The sequence below is a fragment of the Aedes albopictus genome, chromosome 3 (genome assembly GCF_035046485.1).
Source record: "Aedes albopictus strain Foshan chromosome 3, AalbF5, whole genome shotgun sequence".
Lineage (NCBI taxonomy): Eukaryota > Metazoa > Arthropoda > Insecta > Diptera > Culicidae > Aedes > Aedes albopictus.
This window is the reverse complement of record NC_085138.1, coordinates 207,887,603-207,908,927: the sequence shown is the minus strand read 5'-3', so window position 1 is coordinate 207,908,927 and position 21,325 is coordinate 207,887,603. Positions and strand designations below refer to the sequence as shown.

Genomic DNA, 21,325 nt, shown 5'->3' with positions numbered 1-21,325 from the left:
AGTTTCTGTGCATGGGCCATCATTCCGAAGCATGATATTTCCGTCGACGTAATGCGAACTGTTCCTGAATCCTGAGAATACCTTATTTAGAAAAGCAATAATTTTAATAAAATTGGGAAACTTAATAATTGAACATATTCCGACGTTACGTTAAACGTATAGACAGAGCTGAAAAATATCAGAGTTTTCAGTTGACTGCCTGAGCACCTTCACTATCACTGAAGACCGATCAACATCAAGACGATTATTACAAGCTAGGATATAACGTCTTTCACAATCACAGATGACTTTACGGTCTTCGACATAGTTTTTTCTTCACACTTTATGCTATATTTCATTATCATAGGTTTCAAAATTCATGTAAAATTTGACAAAAAATGCAAGCAAGTGAAATTGCCCATCTAAATCCCATAAAAAAATTCCCAGTAGTTTTAGACGCAAAAGAGGATTGAAAAAGCTTTGATGCGATAATTTTCATTTTCTCATATAACGTTGACCTATCCTACTGTATATTTTTACACCTCAGTGATTTGATGAGATTGCTTTAGTACAGAAAAAAAGACATATCAATTGTAACATATTGCTATTATATTCATCGTTACAAAAAAATAATCGCCAAATGCTAATCAGGTTGCGTTTCACAAGCCGCTGCTGGCTTGATGTTGGTAGTGAGTAGACGTCAAACGAGCAAAAACGATTAATATTTGATTCAACCGTTGAAAACAAGGACGATGGAGAGCAGTCCTGCAAAATATCAGTGTCAGTGCCTGTTTTTCAGCCGAAAATGAATGACTGCGGCGGTCATTTTCAGTTCCTCGATGTGAGAACTGACAGAGTCCGAGAGCTCCATTCATGAGCAACCCAACAAGGTCAATTCCTAATCATTCACACACTACTCATGTTGACAGGCCATTCGTCTCAAGCGGTGGCTTCTGAGAGTGAGTGCCCTATACAATACCACGGGTGAAAACACTCAAATACAGAAAATTGAATGGAAATTAAGCCCGGTCAGCTCTCGCTTTCAGCACGCTGCATGTGAGTGTGAGTACCTATTTCATCCAATGGAGAGTGAGTAGAGTAAGACGTCTGTATGTATGTGGCCTTAGTTCAGTCAAGATTTTGTTCTCTTACACATATTTATCGCTTGCATTGACTTTGTTCATTTTTGTAGTTCCTGCGAAGCACCCTACGAAGCACCCAATGCTGGTTTTGCATCACTATCGGTAGCCTCTAATGTGGTCTGAGCCTATTTTTTTGCTAATCGTTCCTCATGGTTTAAAAAAAGACCGCGGTTGGATGTGTCGCATGCTTCCGGCTGGACACCCTAGATCGGTCCCGGAACACTATCGGTAGCCTTTATAAAGATCTTCGTTGTGGTCTGAGCCTATTTTCTGGCTAATCGACCATCACGTTATTCAAAAAGTCGCTGTTTAATGTGCCGCAGGCATGGGTTTTGATCTCTACTACATTTGACCACTTCCTGCGGGACACCCGGAACCGGTTCCGGAATTCTATCGGTTGTTCCAAATTTGATCTGAAACTATTTTCTTTTATTAACCGTTTATCAGGTTGCCTGAAGAGCTTGCGATTTGATGCGTCGCATGTAAGGTTTTGGTTAACTTTTGTACTTGGGTACTTCCGGCGTGACATCTGGAACCGGTTCTGCAACACTACCGGTTCCGATATGGTCTGAGAATGTTTTCCTGCCTACTGTTCATCAGTCCAGTTTGACTTTCTATTCTGCAGAGTTGTAACTTGTTCTGTAGCTTAGTTGGTTAAAGCGCCGGACTAGCGATAATGGAGTCGTGGGTTCGAATCCCACCAAAACAAGTGGTAATTTTTTCACAAACTTATCTCTCAATTTGCCAATTAAACGTACTTTGCCTAAAAATACTTTTTGAAATAGGTTTTTACGTCTATTTCAGACATACTAGCCAACTGTTATAGCCGGAAAAGGGCAATAAAATCATTGTCGTTGCAGTACATATATGAAAATAAGTATTAAATCTGATTGATTGATTGATTTGTCTTTATTAGAGAGACTTTCAGCCCTTGGTATTAAATCTGATATATGTGCTCTATTTTTAAAAGTCATTACCTATTTTAACTCATCTCATCATCAGCATGGTTTGGATGATCTGGGACAGCTCTAACATATCATATATATATATTTTTTTTTTTTTATAATCTTTATTAGTATCTCAATCAATTTTAACATTCTTCAACTTAATCTAGGTGTTCTGTGTATTATAACACACTATCATCCTGATTTGGTGAAATAAATTTAAGCTATTATCAATACTAATTAATAACATATTACATTTCATTAGCTGTAGCAGTTAAGATTTTTTGCAGTCTTTATTTTTCACCTGCATGTCAGAAATACATTTTTTCAACTTATCCTAACCATAACCTAACTTAAACTAATTATACAAAGAACTAATCGTAGCAATAGAAGACTGCAACAATTTTTGACGAAAGTTGGCAATGATTTTAGTTGACATCTGTTCCAATGTTTCAATATTAGAAATTTGATGCCTTGTTGAACACCAGCTCTGACAGGTAATCTATCTGACTTGGAATTTTGATAGTTTACCTGAAGTGTTCGATCCGATAAATAATTTTGAATAATTTTAATAATATATAGTGAAAAATTAAAATGTTTCAATTTTACGATCAAGCCTTCGTGCCAAACACTATCGAATGCTTTTTCTATGTCAAGAAGTGCTACACCAGTGGAGTAACCTTCAGATTTATTGGAACGAATGAAATTCGTTGCCCGTAAAAGTTGATGAGTAGTCGAATGACCATGGCGGAATCTGAACTACTCATTGGCAAAAATAGAATTGTCATCAATATGAATCATCATTCTATTTAAAATAAGCTTTTCAAAAAGTTTACTGATAGATGACAGTAAGCTAATTGCACGATATCTAGAAGCTTCGACAGGATTTTTGTCAGGCTTCAAAATTGGAACAACTTTACCATTTTTCAATTTTTCCGGAAAATATGCTAACTGAAAATATTTGTTTAACATATTAACCAAAAATGATAAGCAACTTTCTGGAAGTTTTTTTGATGAGAATATAGAAAATTCCGTCAACACCCGGAGCTTTCATATTCTTAAACTTCTTTATATTAGATCTCACTTCGTTCAAATCAGTGCCCAATGAAATGTTCTCATGATTGAGAATGTTTTCGAATTCGCGGGCAACCTGATGTTCTATTGGACTAGTGAGACCTATAAATTATGAAATTATGCGCACTTTCAAACTGTTTGGCAAGTTTTTGTGCTTTTTCAGAATTAGTTAATAATATTTTGTTATCCTCTTTCAGTGCAGGAATAGGCTTCTGAGGTTTTTTTCAAAATTTTTGTCAATTTCCAAAACGGCTTAGAGTCGGGGTTTAATTGAGAAACTTTATTTGCAAAATTTTTGTTTCTCAATTCGGTGAAACGTTTTTTAATTTCCTTCTGAAGATCCTGCCAGATTACTTTCAAAGCAGGATCTCGAGTTCGTTGGAATTGTCTTCTTCTCACGTTTTTAAGACGGATCAGAAGTTTCAGATCGTCGTCAATAATAACTGAGTCGAATTTGACTTCATACTTTGGTATTGATGTGCTTCGAGCTTCGAAAAAGCCGCTGTTTGATGTATCGCATGCATGGGTTTGGTTTACTTTCATATTTGGCCACTTCCGTCGTAACACCCAGAACCGGTTCCGGCATACTACCGGTTCAGATATTGTCTGAGAATGTTTTCCTACCTACTGTTTATAAGGTTATCGAAAAATCCGCTGTTTGATGTGTCGCATGTATGGGTTTGGTTCACTTTCATATTTGGCCACTTCCGGCAGGTCACCCGGAACCGGTTCCGGAACACTACCGGTTCATATATGGTCCGAGAATATTTTCCTACCTACTGTTCATCAGGCTATCGAAAAAGCCGCTGTTTCATGTATCGCAAGCATGGGTTTGGTTCACTTTCATATTTAGCCACTTCCGGCGGAACACCCAGAACCGGTTCCAGAATACTACCAGTTCAAATATGGTCTGAGAATGTTTTCCTGCCTACTGTTTATCAGGTTATCGAAAAATCCGCTGTTTGATGTGTCGCATGTATGGGTTTGGTTCACTTTCATATTTGGCCACTTCCGGCGGGTCACCCGGAACCGGTTCCGGAACACTACCGGTTCAGATATGGTCCGAGACTATTTTCCTGTTTACCATTCATCATGTTTTCGAAAGTGCCGCGGTTTGATGTGTCGCATGAATGGGTTTGTATCGTTTTCATATCTGGCCACTTCCTGGGGTACCGATCCGGAACACCTAGATGGCCATAACTCCGGAACGGCTTGACCGATTCGAACCATTTTCAATAGGAAACAATGGGACCAGATTCCGCGTCGAATGAACTATTGGTCATTAAAATCGGTTGAGGTTTACTGCCAAAAAGTGATGTGAGTTTTTTTTGTACACACACATACACACACACATACATACACACACACACATACATACACACACACAGACATCACCTCAATTCGTCGAGCTGAGTTGATTGGTATATGTGACTCGACCCTCCGGGCCTTCTATCAAAAAGTCATTTTTGGAGTGAACATATAGCCTTTCCAGTACACTTAGTGTACGAGAAAGGCAAAAATATAGTTTTGTTTCCCATTTGGACTTGTATTTTTAAAATGAATACATGTATTGAAGGGCCACATAATACTGATTAAATAAAGCATACGGTTCAGAATAACGTTATTTTCTATTTGTTTTTATAAGCCTAGCATTACACTTGCGTTTTTTGAAATCCGTTTGCTCCGGCACGCAAGAAAAATGTTCGAAACGTTTTTCACTCTACGGTACCTAAATAGAGTCCATACACACTTAATTTTGAATAACGTGTTCGGTAAATTTTTGACGAAAATAGAGCAGCTGTATACAGCTATACTGCATTGTTTACCTTTTGTACCAGGTTTTGACAGTTGGTGTACTGAGCTTCAGTAAAATCGATTACCGAAGCTACCGAACTAGTTCTGCTGTTCTATTTTCGTCAAAAAAGTGCTGAACAGGCAATTCAGGATTGAGTGTGTACAGTTGAATTTTGAGTTTTTATCCCAAGTATTGTACCAAATTGATATACAAAGGCTAAAACAATACAATTTTAGTGATAATATGGTACGAAATTTGCAAGTTAGCGTAACTTGGGCTGATTTTCTTGGAAATGACCATTATATTAACCCTCTAATACCCAAATTTTTTATTTTGATCTGAATATCATTTTTCGTCATCAAAAATCGATTTAAACATGTTTTGGAAGATGATTCTTTTTAATTCTCGATTTTGTGAATTTCAGTTTTTGATGTATCTAATTTTTATTTTTTAATATCCCCACACTTTTATATGTTTCCTGGAAGCCTATTTGGCATACGGATTTTTTGAGACGAACACATTCTGAGATTTTAAGATTATTGTTGAAATATATTTATTTTAAATTTTTTTCATGTAAAATTTTATTTGCCGTGTAATTTTAAGGAAAATCATTTTAGAGTGTATTCGATTCCCTTAAATTATTCTACTATGATAGAATGATTTGGGAAAAAAATAAAATATGTTATTTATAGCGAATCAATACAAAATAATCAATAACTTCCGAAAGGTGACTAAAACATCAATTTTTCAATGATTTTTTGAAAATGTAAATACGCTCTGAAAGACATCAAAAACCATTTTGAGATGTCAGCCAAAAATATATTTTTTTTTATTATCCACGAAACAAAAATTATAAAAATGCTCAAACTATACCCCGTCTAAAAACGGGGTTGGGTATTAGAGGGTTAAAAATAAACATCATAAAACATAATTTTTGGACAAAATTTACCACATTAGGGATACAAACATATGTTAGAATGTGAAGCAACAAGATAATAAGCAACCATGCTTCTTTAACACGACAAATCAAAATAGTTAAATGGACAGTTTTGCTTAATTTACGTTTTATTTTGAACAAAATAAAACGGTTTCATACTTCACCAATACAGAATATCATGAATTTTCTTTTTTGGTCATAGTTGCTACCTGAGGACTGCAGACTGAAATTTGACAGCAGCCAGGCTGCTGCTCGATAGCTCGGATAGCTCGGATAGCTCGGAGATAGCTCGGCTAACAACTTCTGTGGGACTTTTCTCAACAAACCCGTGCGGGCAACGGCTTTCTACTGCGCCTCAAAATCTCAGCCACAACACCTCCTCTGGCTCGCCAGATTACGACATTTTCCGGGGCGTTTTTATTACCTGCAGCCATCGGTGGGGTGTAAATGCAGCCAAAAACGTTATCCCATTGCCAAACGGGATCAGCATCCGAACTTTTTCGGGAAAACACAAAAAATCAAAGCAAAAACGCTACCAACTGATTTGTGGATTCGGTCGGGTCCATCGGATTCTTTTTTCAAAGCACACGAACATTTACGCGTGCAACTGTATGTCAAACAGTTAGATAACTTTAATCTATAGTAAAATATGCGTGTGTAAATGTGAAGCCCCAATATCGCAGCAAACCGTTTGGCAGAATGTCTCGTTATATTTCAACTTTTCATCAGAAGTTTTCATTCTCACAATATGCAACGTTATTTGAACAATATATATAAAATTTGATATTTTTGGCTGACACTTAGGACTGTTCTGTATATCTCAAAATGGTTTTTGATGTCTTTCAGAGCGTATTTACATTTTCAAAAAATCATTGAAAAATTGATGTGTTAGTCACCTTTCAGAAGTTATTGATTATTTTGTATTGATTCGCTATAAATAACATATTTTAAATTTTTCCCAAATCATTCTGTCATAGTAGAATAATTTAAGGGAATCGAATACACTCTAAAATGATTTTCCTTAAAATTATACGGCAAATAAAATTTTACATGAAAAAAAAATTAAAATAAATATATTTCAACAATAATCTTAAAATCTCAAAATGTGTTCGTCTCAAAAAATCCGTATGCCAAATAAGCTTCCAGGAAAAATATAAAAGTGTGGGGATATTAAAAAATAAAAATTAGATAAATCAAAAACTGAAATTCACAAAATCGAGAATTAAAAAGAATCATCTTCCAAAACATGTTTAAACCGATTTTAGATGACGAAAAATGATATTCAGATCAAAATAAAAAATTTGGGTATTAGAGGGTTAATATAATGGTCATTTCCAAGAAAATCAGCCCAAGTTACGCTAACTTGCAAATTTCGTACCATATTATCACTAAAATTGTATTGTTTTAGCCTTTGTATATCAATTTGGTACAATACTTGGGATAAAAACTCAAAATTCAACTGTATGGACTCTATTTAGGTACCGTAGAGTGAAAAACGTTTCGAACATTTTTCTTGCGTGCCGGAGCAAACGGATTTCAAAAAACGCAAGTGTAATGCTAATCAGTATTATGTGGCCCTTCAATACATGCATTCATTTTAAAAATACAAGTCCAAATGGGAAACAAAACTATATTTTGTAAATTTGTATTTTGTATGAGAACTTACTGGACACGGTGTAAACTAGCCTAGGGTAAATGATCTCGTACACAAAGAAAATAAATGAACCACAGCGATTTATGTTATACTATGCGGGTTGCAATAACTTTTATTTTGCGCTGCGTTCTCTCTAACGCAGTTGGACGGTCGTGCGTCCGTCCGCGTTGAGCATTCAACGCATACTGAGTTTGCACCGATCATATGGTTGGTGACGAAGTATAGCGGACCCCACACGAGCATCAATACTTCATCAATATCGGTACTTTTTGTCGAAATTTTCATCAAACCTTCAGCTTGATCGAAAGATTTGTCAAAAGTACATTGGAAAAACTATGGGTTTAATGAAAATTCCTACAAAAAGTATCGATATTGATGAAGTATTGATACCCGTGTGGGGCCCGCTTATGTGTCAGTGGAGCTTCAATATCAACATTCTAAAAACAATACGCACACATTTTTTTTAAAGTCCCTTGACAACAGAAGAAGAAGCACACTTTTTGTTCATAGGCCACGAGAGTGCGGGAGATTCGGCATTTAAGAGCCGAAATAAAGATAAAGTTGTGAAAGACGGACCCGGTTTAGGGTGGTGCTTCGAATCCTGTTTGACTTTCTTTCGGGTTAAAGTCCCTCGACAACAACAAAAGAAGAAGAAGCACTCCTCCTCTCTCCTCTTCTTGGCGTAACGTCCTCATTGGGACAAAGCCTGCTTCTCAGCTTAGTGTTCTATGAGCACTTCCACAGTTATTAACTGAGAGCTTCCTCTGCCAATGACCATTTTGCATGTGTATATCGTGTGGCAGGCACGAAGATACTCTATGCCCAAGGAAGTCAAGGAAATTTCCTTTACGAAAAGATCCTGGACCGACCGGGAATCGAACCCGTCACCCTCAGCATGGTCATGCTGAATACCCGTGCGTTTACCGCCTCGGCTATATGGGCCCTTGTTTGAAGAAGCACACATTTTGTTTATAGGTCACGAGAGTGCGGGACATTCGGCATCTAAGAGCCGAAAGAGAGATAAAGTTGTGAAAGACGGACTCGGTTTAGGGTGGTGCTTCGAATCCAGTTTGACTTTCTATTCTGCAGAGTTGTAACTTGTTCTGTAGCTTAGTTGGTTAAAGCGCCGGACTAGCGATAATGGAGTCGTGGGTTCGAATCCCACCAAAACAAGTGGTATTTTTTTCACAAATTTATCTCTCAATTTGCCAATTAAACGTACTTTGCCTAAAAATACTTTTTGAAATAGGTTTTTACGTCTATTTCAGACATACTAGCCAACTGTTATAGCCGGAAAAGGGCAATAAAATGAGCTGTAGCAGTTAAGATTTTTTGCAGTCTTTATTTTTCACCTGCATGTCAGAAATACATTTTTTCAACTTATCCTAACCCTAACCTAACTTAAACTAATTATACAAAGAACTAATCGTAGCAATAGAAGACTGCAACCATTTTTGACGAAAGTTGGCAATGATTTTAGTTGACATCTGTTCCAATGTTTCAATATTAGAAATTTGATGCCTTGTTGAACACCAGCTCTGACAGGTAATCTATCTGACTTGGAATTTTGATAGTTTACCTGAAGTGTTCGATCCGATAAATAATTTTGAATAATTTTAATAATATATAGTGAAAAATTAAAATGTTTCAATTTTACGATCAAGCCTTTGTGCCAAACACTATCGAATGCTTTTTCTATGTCAAGAAGTGCTACACCAGTGGAGTAACCTTCAGATTTATTGGAACGAATGAAATTCGTTGCCCGTAAAAGTTGATGAGTAGTCGAATGACCATGGCGGAATCTGAACTACTCATTGGCAAAAATAGAATTGTCATCAATATGAATCATCATTCTATTTAAAATAAGCTTTTCAAAAAGTTTACTGATAGATGACAGTAAGCTAATTGGACGATATCTAGAAGCTTCGACAGGATTTTTGTCAGGCTTCAAAATTGGAACAACTTTAGCATTTTTCAATTTTTCCGGAAAATATGCTAACTGAAAATATTTGTTTAACATATTAACCAAAAATGATAAGCAACTTTCTGGAAGTTTTTTTGATGAGAATATAGAAAATTCCGTCAACACCCGGAGCTTTCATATTCTTAAACTTCTTTATATTAGATCTCACTTCGTCCAAATCAGTGCCCAATGAAATGTTCTCATGATTGAGAATGTTTTCGAATTCGCGGGCAACCTGATGTTCTATTGGACTAGTGAGACCTATACTGAAATTATGCGCACTTTCAAACTGTTTGGCAAGTTTTTGTGCTTTTTCAGAATTAGTTAATAATATTTTGTTATCCTCTTTCAGTGCAGGAATAGGCTTCTGAGGTTTTTTTCAAAATTTTTGTCAATTTCCAAAACGGCTTAGAGCCGGGGTTTAATTGAGAAACTTTATTTGCAAAATTTTTGTTTCTCAATTCGGTGAAACGTTTTTTAATTTCCTTCTGAAGATCCTGCCAGATTACTTTCAAAGCAGGATCTCGAGTTCGTTGGAATTGTCTTCTTCTCACGTTTTTAAGACGGATCAGAAGTTTCAGATCGTCGTCAATAATAACTGAGTCGAATTTGACTTCACACTTTGGTATTGATGCGCTTCTAGCTTCGACTATAGTACTAGTCAAAGTTTCGAGGGCATTGTCAATATCAAAATGTGTTTCCAATGAAACATTAACATCTAAATGGCTATCGATGTATGTTTTATATGTATCCCAGTCAGCTCTGTGATAATTGAAAGTAGAGCTGATGGGATTAAAAATCGCTTCATGGGAGATTTGAAATGTTACAGGAAGATGGTCAGAATCAAAGTCAGCATGAGTAACCAATTGACTACAATGCTGACTTGAGTCAGTTAAGACCAAATCAATTGTTGAGGGATTTCTAGCAGAAGAAAAACAAGTGGGGCTATCGGGATATAGAATAGAAAAATATCCTGAAGAGCACTGATCAAATAAAATCCTGCCGTTTCAATTGAACTGAAGATTATTCTACGAACGGTGTTTCGCATTAAAATCACCAATTATGAAAAATTTGGCCCTGTTGCGAGTTAATTTTCGCAAATCAGATTTAAGAAAATCTATTTGCTGGCCAGTGCATTGAAAAGGCAAGTAGGCCGCAATAAAAGTATGATTACCAAAGTTTGTTTCAACAGAAACACCCAAAGTTTCAGAAACTTTGGTTTCGAATGATGAAAAAAATTGGTGCTTGATGCGCCTGTCAACGATGATAGCAACTCCACCACATGCTCCATCTAGGCGATCATTTCTATAAATAAAATAGTTTGGGTTTCGTGTAATAGAAGACCCAGGTTTTAGATAAGTTTCAGTAATAACTGCAATATGCACATTATTAACTCTTTGCCATTTAGAGAACGAGCATTCCAATTTAAAATATTCAAAAATTTATTTGGATTCATTACCAAAACGTAATCCAATTACTATTTTATTTGTAAATTTAACTCCAACCTGGACTGCTTCAGCCATAGTTTGAGTTTTGAATCAATCATTTGTTGCAATTGTTCAGATAAAAAAAAAGTCAAAATCGGAAGCAGACATGCCTGAATCACGTGCATTTTCCGAATTTGATGTTTGGTGATAGGAATTATTTGAATTTTGCTTACCCGCAGCCACATGGGCATAGGTAGCTCGATTCGTTTGAACAAAATTAGAAATATTACTCACTCCACTGCTGGAGGGTAGATTATTCGCTCGAAGGTTTGTTTGGTGGTTAACTACCTCCGGCGAATAGGTACGAGCGGTATGAAAAATATTCAACCGATCGTTGATGGAAGAATTTGTGTTGTTAGAAATTCTACCTGCAGAGTTTCGGGTACGACTAGCGTTCCCATTCATCTGCCGGGCACGTGATTCGACAACTTTTTTGCGGATAGGGCAATCCCAAAAGTTTGACTTATGGTTGCCACCGCAATTCGTACATTTAAACTTTCTGGTATCTTCCCTTACCGGACAGTCGTCCTTGGCGTGAAGAACCTCCACAAATCATGCATTTAGTATCCATGTGGCAATGTTTCGTTCCGTGCCCCCAACCTTGGCACTGAGTTGGGCTCTGGAAATTTCCCCCAGGCTAACGAAAATGTTCCCTAGTCACTTGGAATCATCGAGCAGCAATCTCGTATGTGAAAATTTATGCTTCTTCTCAGTAAGGTACTTGAGAAGAAGATCCCGATCTTTCAGGGTTTCCGGCAATACGCGGCAGTCTCCTTTCCTGGCAATTTGAAAGAAAATCTTGATTCCCCTTATGGAGTTCAAGATCTCCTGCCTAAAACCAGCAAATTCACAGACGCTGACCACGATTGGCGGCACCCGTTGTTTTTTAGCAGAAATTGAAGTACCTGGGCTAGAGGCATCCTCAATTTGCTATTCCGAAAAATTGTTCAGCGTTTCATAGGGATTACTCATTTCAACGAAATTTTCATCTGAAACAATTGTTCCAGTAGAAGGAAGCGGAGAAGCTGAAAGTTCTCCTATCCTTCTAACTTTGCCGCGTTTAGCGACAGTTTTGAAACCGACTTTTTTGGAAGGAAGCGGTGAATTCAAGGATTCACCCTTCCTTTTGTTCGATGATGCAACCATGATTTAATTAGAAGCGACCTTCCAGGAGGTTTTTTCCCTAATCGGTGTCCAAGTAGGATTACCACCGTTTCACAGAATTTGACTTCCGTAAACGGGTCCAACGAATAATCGAAGGCACGGGTCCAGGCAGGGATCGAAAAGGAATCAGTAGGTATAAATTTAGCGCTGAAAAGTGCTATTGTGGGTAGTACTGAGAAGTACTGTTGAATTGCTTTAGGTAGTAAAACTTCCTGCAGCAGAGAGAGCTTACGCCCGCACAGCACAAGAGTACGATGCGAACTGCGACAATATAATACATTGATACAATTTCCTTCAGGTTGCTCATACTGTTTTTAAAATTACAAATAGCTTGGATTCATATTGTTGAACTGAAATACAACATTTTGGTAAAATGTAACCTCAACAGTTAGAAGAATTATACTGTTTGGAGTTTCAGACAAACTGTATTTTTCTATGCGGGTTGTCTTGATATTTTAAAGAGCGGTCGAATTCTCTAACAAATTACTTAATTTTTCAAATTTGCATTTGCACAAAGGTGTTTTTTTTAATGATTTCAACATTATTTATCACTAAATACCAAATATTATCTAAATTTTTATCACATTCGCTTTCTCAAGTTGTCAAAAATTCAAAGTTGTCTAAGGAATGCCTTGATCAAAATTTGAGAAAAATCGATAAATGCATTTTTTCGGAGATAAGGTTTCTTATTTTTCAAGGTTTTCTATGGAACATGAGAACTACCACACAGTTTCTTAGCTTTCCTGCGCGCATTTAATCTAAACAAACTTATTTTTTTCAGCTCATTCGATCTTTCAGATGGCAAAGGTTCTCATACCATAACAATGAATGCAGTGAGCAGTAATTAAGACATTCGCTTGCTCAACGTTTGTTGCTACTGGTTTTGTAGAGAAATTTGAAACAAAAAACTTTGTATTGAGAAGGCCCGTAATGGTGATTCTTGATCAAGTATTCCCGTAAAAACTACTCTTATCAATCGAGAAATATCTTTTATTATCGATACAGTAATTTTATTGTGTTTGGAAATTAAATGTGTATTTTATCTGTGAGATTTTTTTTCTTTTCTACTATGTTTCATTTTTTGACCACTTTGTGCAACTTCAAATTTTAATCATCTAGTTAACAGAGCCCTATTTTTTAACTTTTACTAGAAACATCAACAAAATTGGTATTATTTGCTTCGTTAGTATGTTTACTATAAGAGCTAGAAGGAACTTTTTTGGATATTGTGCTCAAATTGAAATAGCAGTTAATCGCTAGTGTATTTATAATTTCTGAAACAGTCTATATTCAGAAAAATAATTACCCTGTTTTATTTCTCCCTTTCCCTTACACTTGGAGCTAAGGTGCTCCATCTCTGCGAGGACGCGAGGACATTCACTTAGTGAGTTGAGGTGCTAACAGCCGACCGAGGTTGTTCCAGTCCACCAGTTTCGAGGTGAAGTTATCAAGGCTTCACAGCCTGAGGGCATCCCAAAAAGGAATTCTACATGTTACTTCCACTTTTTCACTCGATGTATATTTCGCTGCAGGTAAAACAATACTGAGCTTGCGGACGAACTTGTCGCATATTTATATGCGCACCGTGGGCTGCAAAACGGTGAGTCGATAAGGAGAGCGTCCAACATAGCTCTGGTCCTCACAAGTTCCTACCTCATGCTTCCACGGGTCAAACGATGACAAAGACCGCCAGCTAAGAGTTGTGTGCTTAGCTGGTAGTGCAGCCTGGGCACTGTTTTCCTTCTGACTTCAGCTAGATTTAGGAGGTACGACCCGCGCGTCTGATCACCAAGGAGGTGCAGCTCAGACAGCGTCTGTTCTGGCATCCGGCGGCTGAGTAAGAAACGCTGCACCACGCCCAGCTAGATCCAAGGTTGTAGCCCCATCAGCGTGGTCATCCTAGTGTTGGTTGGGACGTTAAACAGAACTGACACGATGGCCCTCCGGCGAGACAGAAGTGTTGGCGTAGGCCCAATAAGCCACCCGTAAAAATCCCCATTGCGAATAACATAGGAGAAAATACGACTCGATACAATCGGCAAAGACCCACGCGACGAAATAAGGACTACGATTGGAAACTTGGAACATGGAATTGCAAGTCACTAGGTTTCGCAGGATGTGACAGGATAATTTACGACGAACTACATCCCCACAACTTCGACATCGTGGCGTTGCAGGAACTTTGTTGGACTGGACAGAAAGTGTGGAAAAACGGGCATCGATCGGCTACCTTCTACCAAAGCTGTGGCACCACCAATGAACTGGGAACAGGATTTATACACTCTGTCCAGTTTTCTTAGAACCACCTCTGTTGTTGGAAGTTTTAAATAAAAGCTCGAGAGTAACGAAGCTACAATGATCGATTTATTTAGTGCTTAAGGAATACATAATCTCACGGTACATCAGTAAACACAAACAAATTGGAACACGTTTTTAGAGAACTTTTTATTCGTTTTTGCTGTCCATTTTTCTTGAAACCACATTACTTTTTATTCGTTTTAGCGTAGTTAAAGTATCAAAATAGCACAAAATAAAATAAAATAAAAATCAACACGTTAATAATCGGTCACTTTACCGTTCCTGTTGATAACTTGGAAAATACGATTTGTCATACTAACAGTCAAGTTTTCCAGAACTGACTTCTCAATGTTTTCCCATGCCTTCGAAATAGCTGCTTTTAACTCATCGATGGTGGCATACTGCTTTCCCTCTGCATAAATCTTGCGTACCAGGATTCCCCAGAGGTTTTCCATGGGATTTAAGTCTGGGGAGCGAGCAGGCCATTCGAGCAGCTCAACATTATGGTCCTGTAGCCACTGCATGGTTTCCTTACTGGTATGTATAGCGGCGTTATCTTGCTGAAAAGTAAACTTTTTTCGTCGAAATCTGCGCATAAATGGCAGTAGTCGAGTTTTCAACACTTGGATGTATTCCTTGCTGTTCATTTTGAACGACGGGAATGCGATGTCCAGCTTTCCTGATGCACAGAACCCAGCCCAAACCATGCACGAACCTCCACCAAAGTTACGGGTCGAAAAATATCGCTCCTCTTTCCTCAAATCACGTCAGTAGCCATTAAATCCGTCAGGTCCATCCAGATTGAACTTTTTCTCGTCACTGAAAATGATCTAAAAATACACAATAGACCATTGCTGTTTATTATTGCAATTTGTGGTAATATTATCATGACACAGCTGGAGTACATCTCAACACAATAGGTCCTTCTTTCAACTTACCATGTTCCACTGTCGACTCATGTTGGTTTTTGCAAAGTTCAATCGTCGTTCGATGTGGGAAAGGGTGAGTTTTGGGGCTTTCGTCTTTTTGGCCCTTTTTATGTACGGACTTTTGATCAAAACCTGGCGAATAGTCTCCAGACAGACGCTCAAATTGAGTTCCTGCTTAACACTCCCACTGCCATGCCTCCCAAACAGTGGGAACGGTAATTTCAACTTGATATAACTCAGCCGTTTTTCATCCGATTTGCAAAATTTTTGAAGCTATGAATTTTCCCAGCTTTCTAGATGAGTATAAAATTTTCAAATTATGGATTTGACCAAAGTTCTATTTTTGAGTACTCAAAAACTCGGAGCAAGTACCTTAAAAATGCTGTTTTTCTGGAGCCATTCCGAATGTAAATTAGTTTCCACGCTTATTTTAATGTTGAATTGCCCATATTAATAAAGCAAAATTATTGCAAAGAAAAATATGGAGATACTCATTATTTAAGACTATGAAATCTTAACAAAATTACGTATAATACAGAAAATTTGTATATTCGATTTGAACTTTGTATTCATCGCGACAACCCCTGTGTTTTATTGCTTGAAACCAATCACGTGCACATGAGAAATCTTTTTCTGAACGATTGTGAAAAGGGGGAATCTCAGGAACTAAAAATTTTTCATAAAATCACGTATAATACAGGAAATTCGTATTTTCAGTTTGAACTTTACGTCCATCGCGACAATCCCCATATTAAATTGCTTGAAAATAATCACGTGTACATCAGAATACATTTACAGATAAATAGGGACAAGTGTGAATCATAAAAACTACAAAATCTTCACAAAATAACGTACAATACAGAAAATTTGCATATTCGGTTTGAACTTTGTATTCACCGCGACAACCCTTGTGTTTTATTGCTTGAAACCAATCACGTGCACACGAGAAATCTTTTTCCAAATGATTGCGAAAAGTGTTAATCTTAGAAGCTACAAAATTTTCATAAAATCACGTATAATACAGGAAATTTGTGTTTTCAGTTTGAACTTTACGTCCATCGCAACAATCCGTATGTTATATTGCTTGATAATAATCACGTGTACATAAGAATACATTTACAGATAAATGGGGACAAGTGTGAATCATAAAAACTACAAAATCTTCACAAAACTACGTACAATACAGAAAATTTGTACATTCGGTTTGAACTTTATATTCATCGCGAAAACCCCTGTGTTTTATTGCTTGAAAACAATCACGTGTTCATGAGAAAACTTTTTCCGAACGATTGTGAATAGTGTATTTCTTAGGAACTGCAACATTTTCACAAAATCACGTATAATACAGGAAATTTGTATATTCGATTTAAACTTCGTATTCATCGCGACAAACCTAGTGTTTTATTGCTTGAAAACAATCACGTGTACATAAGAATACTTTTCAACGCGAAAGTGAGAAGTGTGAATCTTAAAAAATACAAAATCTTCACAAAATTACGTATAATACAGAAAATAAGTACATTCGGTTCGAACTTTACATTTGCCGTAACAACCCCTGTGTTTTATTGCTTGAGAACAATCGCATGTGCATAAGAATACTTTTTCAAAACGAATGTGAAATGTGTAAATCTTAGGAACTAAAAAAACCACAATATTACGTGAAATACTGGAAATTTGTATTTTCAGTTTTACACTTCACGTCCGTCGCAACAATCCATGTCATTGCTTCAAAACAATCACATACATACATAAGAATACATTTCCACAGCGATAGGGAGAAGTATGAATCATAAAAACTGCACAGTTTTCACAATTTCCAACCACAAATACAAACTTCCTGTATTATACAAGTTTGTATTTGTGGTTGGAACTCAACATGCGTATGATAAGTATGATTCTTGAAAACTACAAAATCTTCAAAAAATTACGTGAAATACAGGGTTTTACTTACACATGTTTTATCTCTCGCTTCAGCTCTAGCGATTGCTAGCTCGATTTTATTTGTGATGGAAGACGTAAATTAGTGTCAAACGGGCCGCTCCTTTTATGTGCATTCAAGTGAACTTAAATTTACATGATTTTTTCTGAGAGTGTACACTTACATTTTGACGACGATGATTCACGATACACTGAAAATTTTCAATGTTGAAAATTGTTTCTTCGTTCTTTAGATAAAATCATACGATAATATTCTGGAATCTGCAATTCCCCGCATAAAAGTACGAAATTTCCTCCTATGGGGAAATTCCCCCTGGTTGAAAACCACAGGTATAATGCAAGATAAATGTATTTTAAGTTCGAGCTCAGCATCAATCGTGACAACCTTATTGCTTTTTTGCATGAAAATAATCAAGTACATAAGAATACATTCTCAGAATGATTGGGAGAATGAGGAACTATTTGAACTACAATATCTTCACAAAATTACGTAAAATACAGATTTTTTTATTTTTGGTGAAAACACAACGAACGTTAGCGGTATCCTCTTTGTATAGTTATTTTGAAATAACCTTCAGTTGAATTGTTCCGAGTACATCCTTACTGGAATCTCTCTAAAGGTGGTATTATATACCCATACCCGAGCAGGAGCGAATAACTGACACATAACTGCAGCATACCAAAGTCAGGTATCATACCTAGACTAGGTATTGGTAGGTTATCCTGGTACTGAAAATAACTTACTTTGGTATTTTGTAGGTATTAATAAAATACCTCAACCAGTTATTGGTTTGGTTTTGATGACTGCATGAGGAATTATTCAATTATGGAATAATCGCTATTTGCATGAAAAAATAGCCGATTATTATTTAGGTATTGCCATACCTGATGTCATGATTCACGTGTTATGTACAGAATACCCACCAGTTATTATTTTAGGTATTTTACCTCTTATGCAGGGCTGCTTAATACCTCATTCAGGTTGTTGGTATTCTGTTTACCATACCTGAGTTTGTTATTCTTCAGCTATTTTCTCCTGCTCGGGTATACTGCATGCACTAATGTCAGAGCATAATCCGACAGAAATGTCAATGAACGTATTTCCAGAAGGATCCTTAGAAGAATTCAAAAAATCCTAGAGTTTATTCAAAGAAAAATGTTTGGAAGAATTTGAGAAGGATTTCCTGGAGGGATTCCTGCTGCATTTTTGAGAGAAATTTCGGGATGAATTCATGGGAGAATTCCGAAAGAGTCTTTCCTGGGTGAATTCCTGAAGGATTCGCTGGAGAAATGTATGAAAGCACTTTTAGCATGTAAGTATCTAGATGTTTATAGTAAGTCATTGTGACTTCTGCATAATCAAAAACCTGCCCTGCCGTGACTTTTTTGTGGCATGTATGTTGCTTGAAAGATTCCCTGGAGGACTAATAGTCTCGCTTATTGAAAAAAAAATACTAATGGAATCGCTGAGTAAACTTCTGAAGAAATTGCTGGAGGGGTTACTGAAAGAATCCTTGGATAATTTCCTGGTTCTTGTATGCATCTTTATTAAATTATCTTCCAATACTATTCGCTGCATAAATTCCTCCAGAAATTGTTGAAATAATAAAAAAAAAATCAAATAATCCTGGAGAAATTCGTGGGTACATCCCTGCAAAAGATGACTGAAGAACTTCTGAAACTTCTGAAGGAACTTCTTACCACATTTTAGAAAAGAACCTGAGAGGAATTTTTGAAGATATCACTTGTAGAATTCCACGAGCAATCCCTGGAAGACTTTCTGGAAAAATGCCATAAGAATTTCCGAAGGAATCACTGGAGTATTATCTAAAACTATATCAAGAGGAATTATTGGATAAACTCTGGGAGGAGTCCTTCGAGAAATTTTTGAAGAAATCTTTTGAGGAATTCCTAGAAGATATCCTATATAAATTTCATGAGGGTTCCTTGAAGTAATTTCTTAAAAAAATCCTGAAGGAATTATGGGAGGGATCCCTAGAAAAGTTTTTGAAGAAATCTCTTAAGGAATTCCTAGAGAAAGTCTTGGAGGAATTACTGAAGGAACCTCTGAAGAAATTCTTGGAGTAATCCGTGAAGGAATTCCTGGAGGAATGTCTGAAGCAATTCCTGAAAAAATCTCTAGAGAGAATCCTGAAGGAATGCATGGAACAACTTTTAAATGAATTCCTGGCGTAACCCCCTGAGGAATTCTTGGATGAGACCCAGTAGCAATTCCTGGATAAATACCTGATGGAGCTCTTGGAGCAACTCCTGGTGAAATATCCAGAGGAATTCTGGAAGGAACTTCTGGAGAAATTTCTAGAAAAATCCCTTGAGAAATTTCAGAAGGATTTCCTGGAAGAATCCTTAGAGGAATTTCTGGAGGATTTCCTGGATGAATTTTCGAAGAATTTCCCGGAAGAATCTCTGGAAAAATCTGAAATCTGCAAGATGTCCAGGAGCATTTCCTGGAAGAATTCCTGAAAAAAATCCTGGAGTTATTCCCGGAGGAGTTCCTGGAGAAATTCCTTGATAAAATCCTGAAGGAATGCCTGGAGGAATTCCTAGAAGTATTTCTGTGAGAAGTGTTGGAGGAATCCTTGAAGGAATTCCTAGATGAATCTCTAGAGAAATTCTTGAAAGAATTACTGGATGAATTTTTGGAGATATCTCTAAAGGAAATCTGGAAAATTTATTTTTCTGCAAAAATCCCTTGAAAAATTCCTGAAGGATTTTCTAGAGGAATTTCTGAAATTTTCGAAGGAATTACTGAACTAATGCCTAGTGGAATTCTTAGAGAAATTTGTGAGAAATCCCAGGAGGAATTCCTGAAGCAACTCCTAGAGGAATTTCTAGAGGAATTCCTGAAAGTATCCCTGGAAAAAATCCTGGAAGGATTTCTGAAGAAATCCCTAGAAGATTCTTAGAGGAATTTCTGAACGATTGCTTGGATGAATCTTTGAAGTATTTCTTGGAGGAATCTTCGAAGGATTTCCTGGAGGAATTCTTGAGAAACGCCCTGGAGAAATTCATGGAGAAATCCCAGGAGGAATCATTGAAACAATTCTTGAAACAATATTTGGAGTAATTCTTGGAGAAATGCCTGTAGGAATTCCTAAGAAATCCTTAAGGTATTCCTGGAGAATTTCCTAAAGGATTTTCTGGAGAAATGCCTGGAGAAATTGCTGACATAATTTCTGAAGAATGTCCAGGAGCAATTTTTGTATCAACTCCTGAAGAAATTCCTGGATCATTTCCTGGAGATTTTCCTGCAAGAGTTCCTGGAGCAATTCCTAGACTAAATCCTAGAGGAATTCCTGGAGATATTTCTGTGAGAATTTCTGGAGGAATATCTGGAAGATTACCTGGAGGAATCCCCTAGAGGAATCATTGAAATAGTTATTGGACGAATTTTTGGAGGAATGGCTAAAGGAACTCTGGGAGATTTTTTTGTAAAAATTTGTAAAAATCTTGAAAAGTTCCTGGAGGAATTTCTAGAGGAATTTCTTGAGGAATTCATGAAGAAATCCTCAAGGGAATTTTTGAAAAATCCCTGGAGAAATCCTTAGAGAAATTCGTGCAGAAATCCCCGAAGAAGTTTCTGGAAGAATTTTCTTTGCAGAATTTCTGAAGGAATCGCTGCAGCAATTACTGGAGGAAAATCTGGAAGAATTCCTGAAGGAATCCCTGGAAAAATTTCAAAGGGTCTTCGTAGAGATAATCCTTGAAGAATTTTTGAAGGGATCCCTGAAGGATTTCATAGAGAAATTCTTGGATGAATTTATGACAGAATTTATGGAGGAATTTCTAGATCAATTCCTGGTGAATTTTCTGGAGAATTTTCCTATATTTGAGGAATGCCTGCATGAATTCCTGGAGGAATATGAAGAGGAATCGCTGAAAAGAACCCTGGAAAATTTTCTTCATGAATCCAAGTTGGAATCCCTGGAAAATCCCGGAATAAATTCCTGGAAGAATGCCGAGGAGAATTCGTAGTGGAATTCTTGGAGGAACCCTTGAA

At 37.0% G+C, this 21,325-nt stretch overlaps 1 protein-coding gene and 1 long non-coding RNA gene across 10 annotated transcripts in view; one reads left to right on the top strand and one right to left on the bottom strand.

Annotated features, from left to right (window-relative positions):
* LOC109432733 (innexin shaking-B) overlaps window positions 1–21,325 on the top strand; it is a 434,999-nt gene that overhangs the window by 54,843 nt on the left and 358,831 nt on the right. The gene's annotated exons all lie outside the window — the stretch shown is intronic.
* Window positions 3,295–21,325, bottom strand: part of LOC134292170 (uncharacterized) — a 288,122-nt gene continuing 270,091 nt past the window's right edge. The window contains exons 2-3 of the long non-coding RNA XR_009999506.1: window positions 8,488–10,993; window positions 3,295–8,186 (exon numbers count right to left, since the gene is read on the bottom strand). This is a non-coding gene — a long non-coding RNA (uncharacterized LOC134292170). The remainder of the gene's footprint in view (window positions 8,187–8,487; window positions 10,994–21,325) is intronic.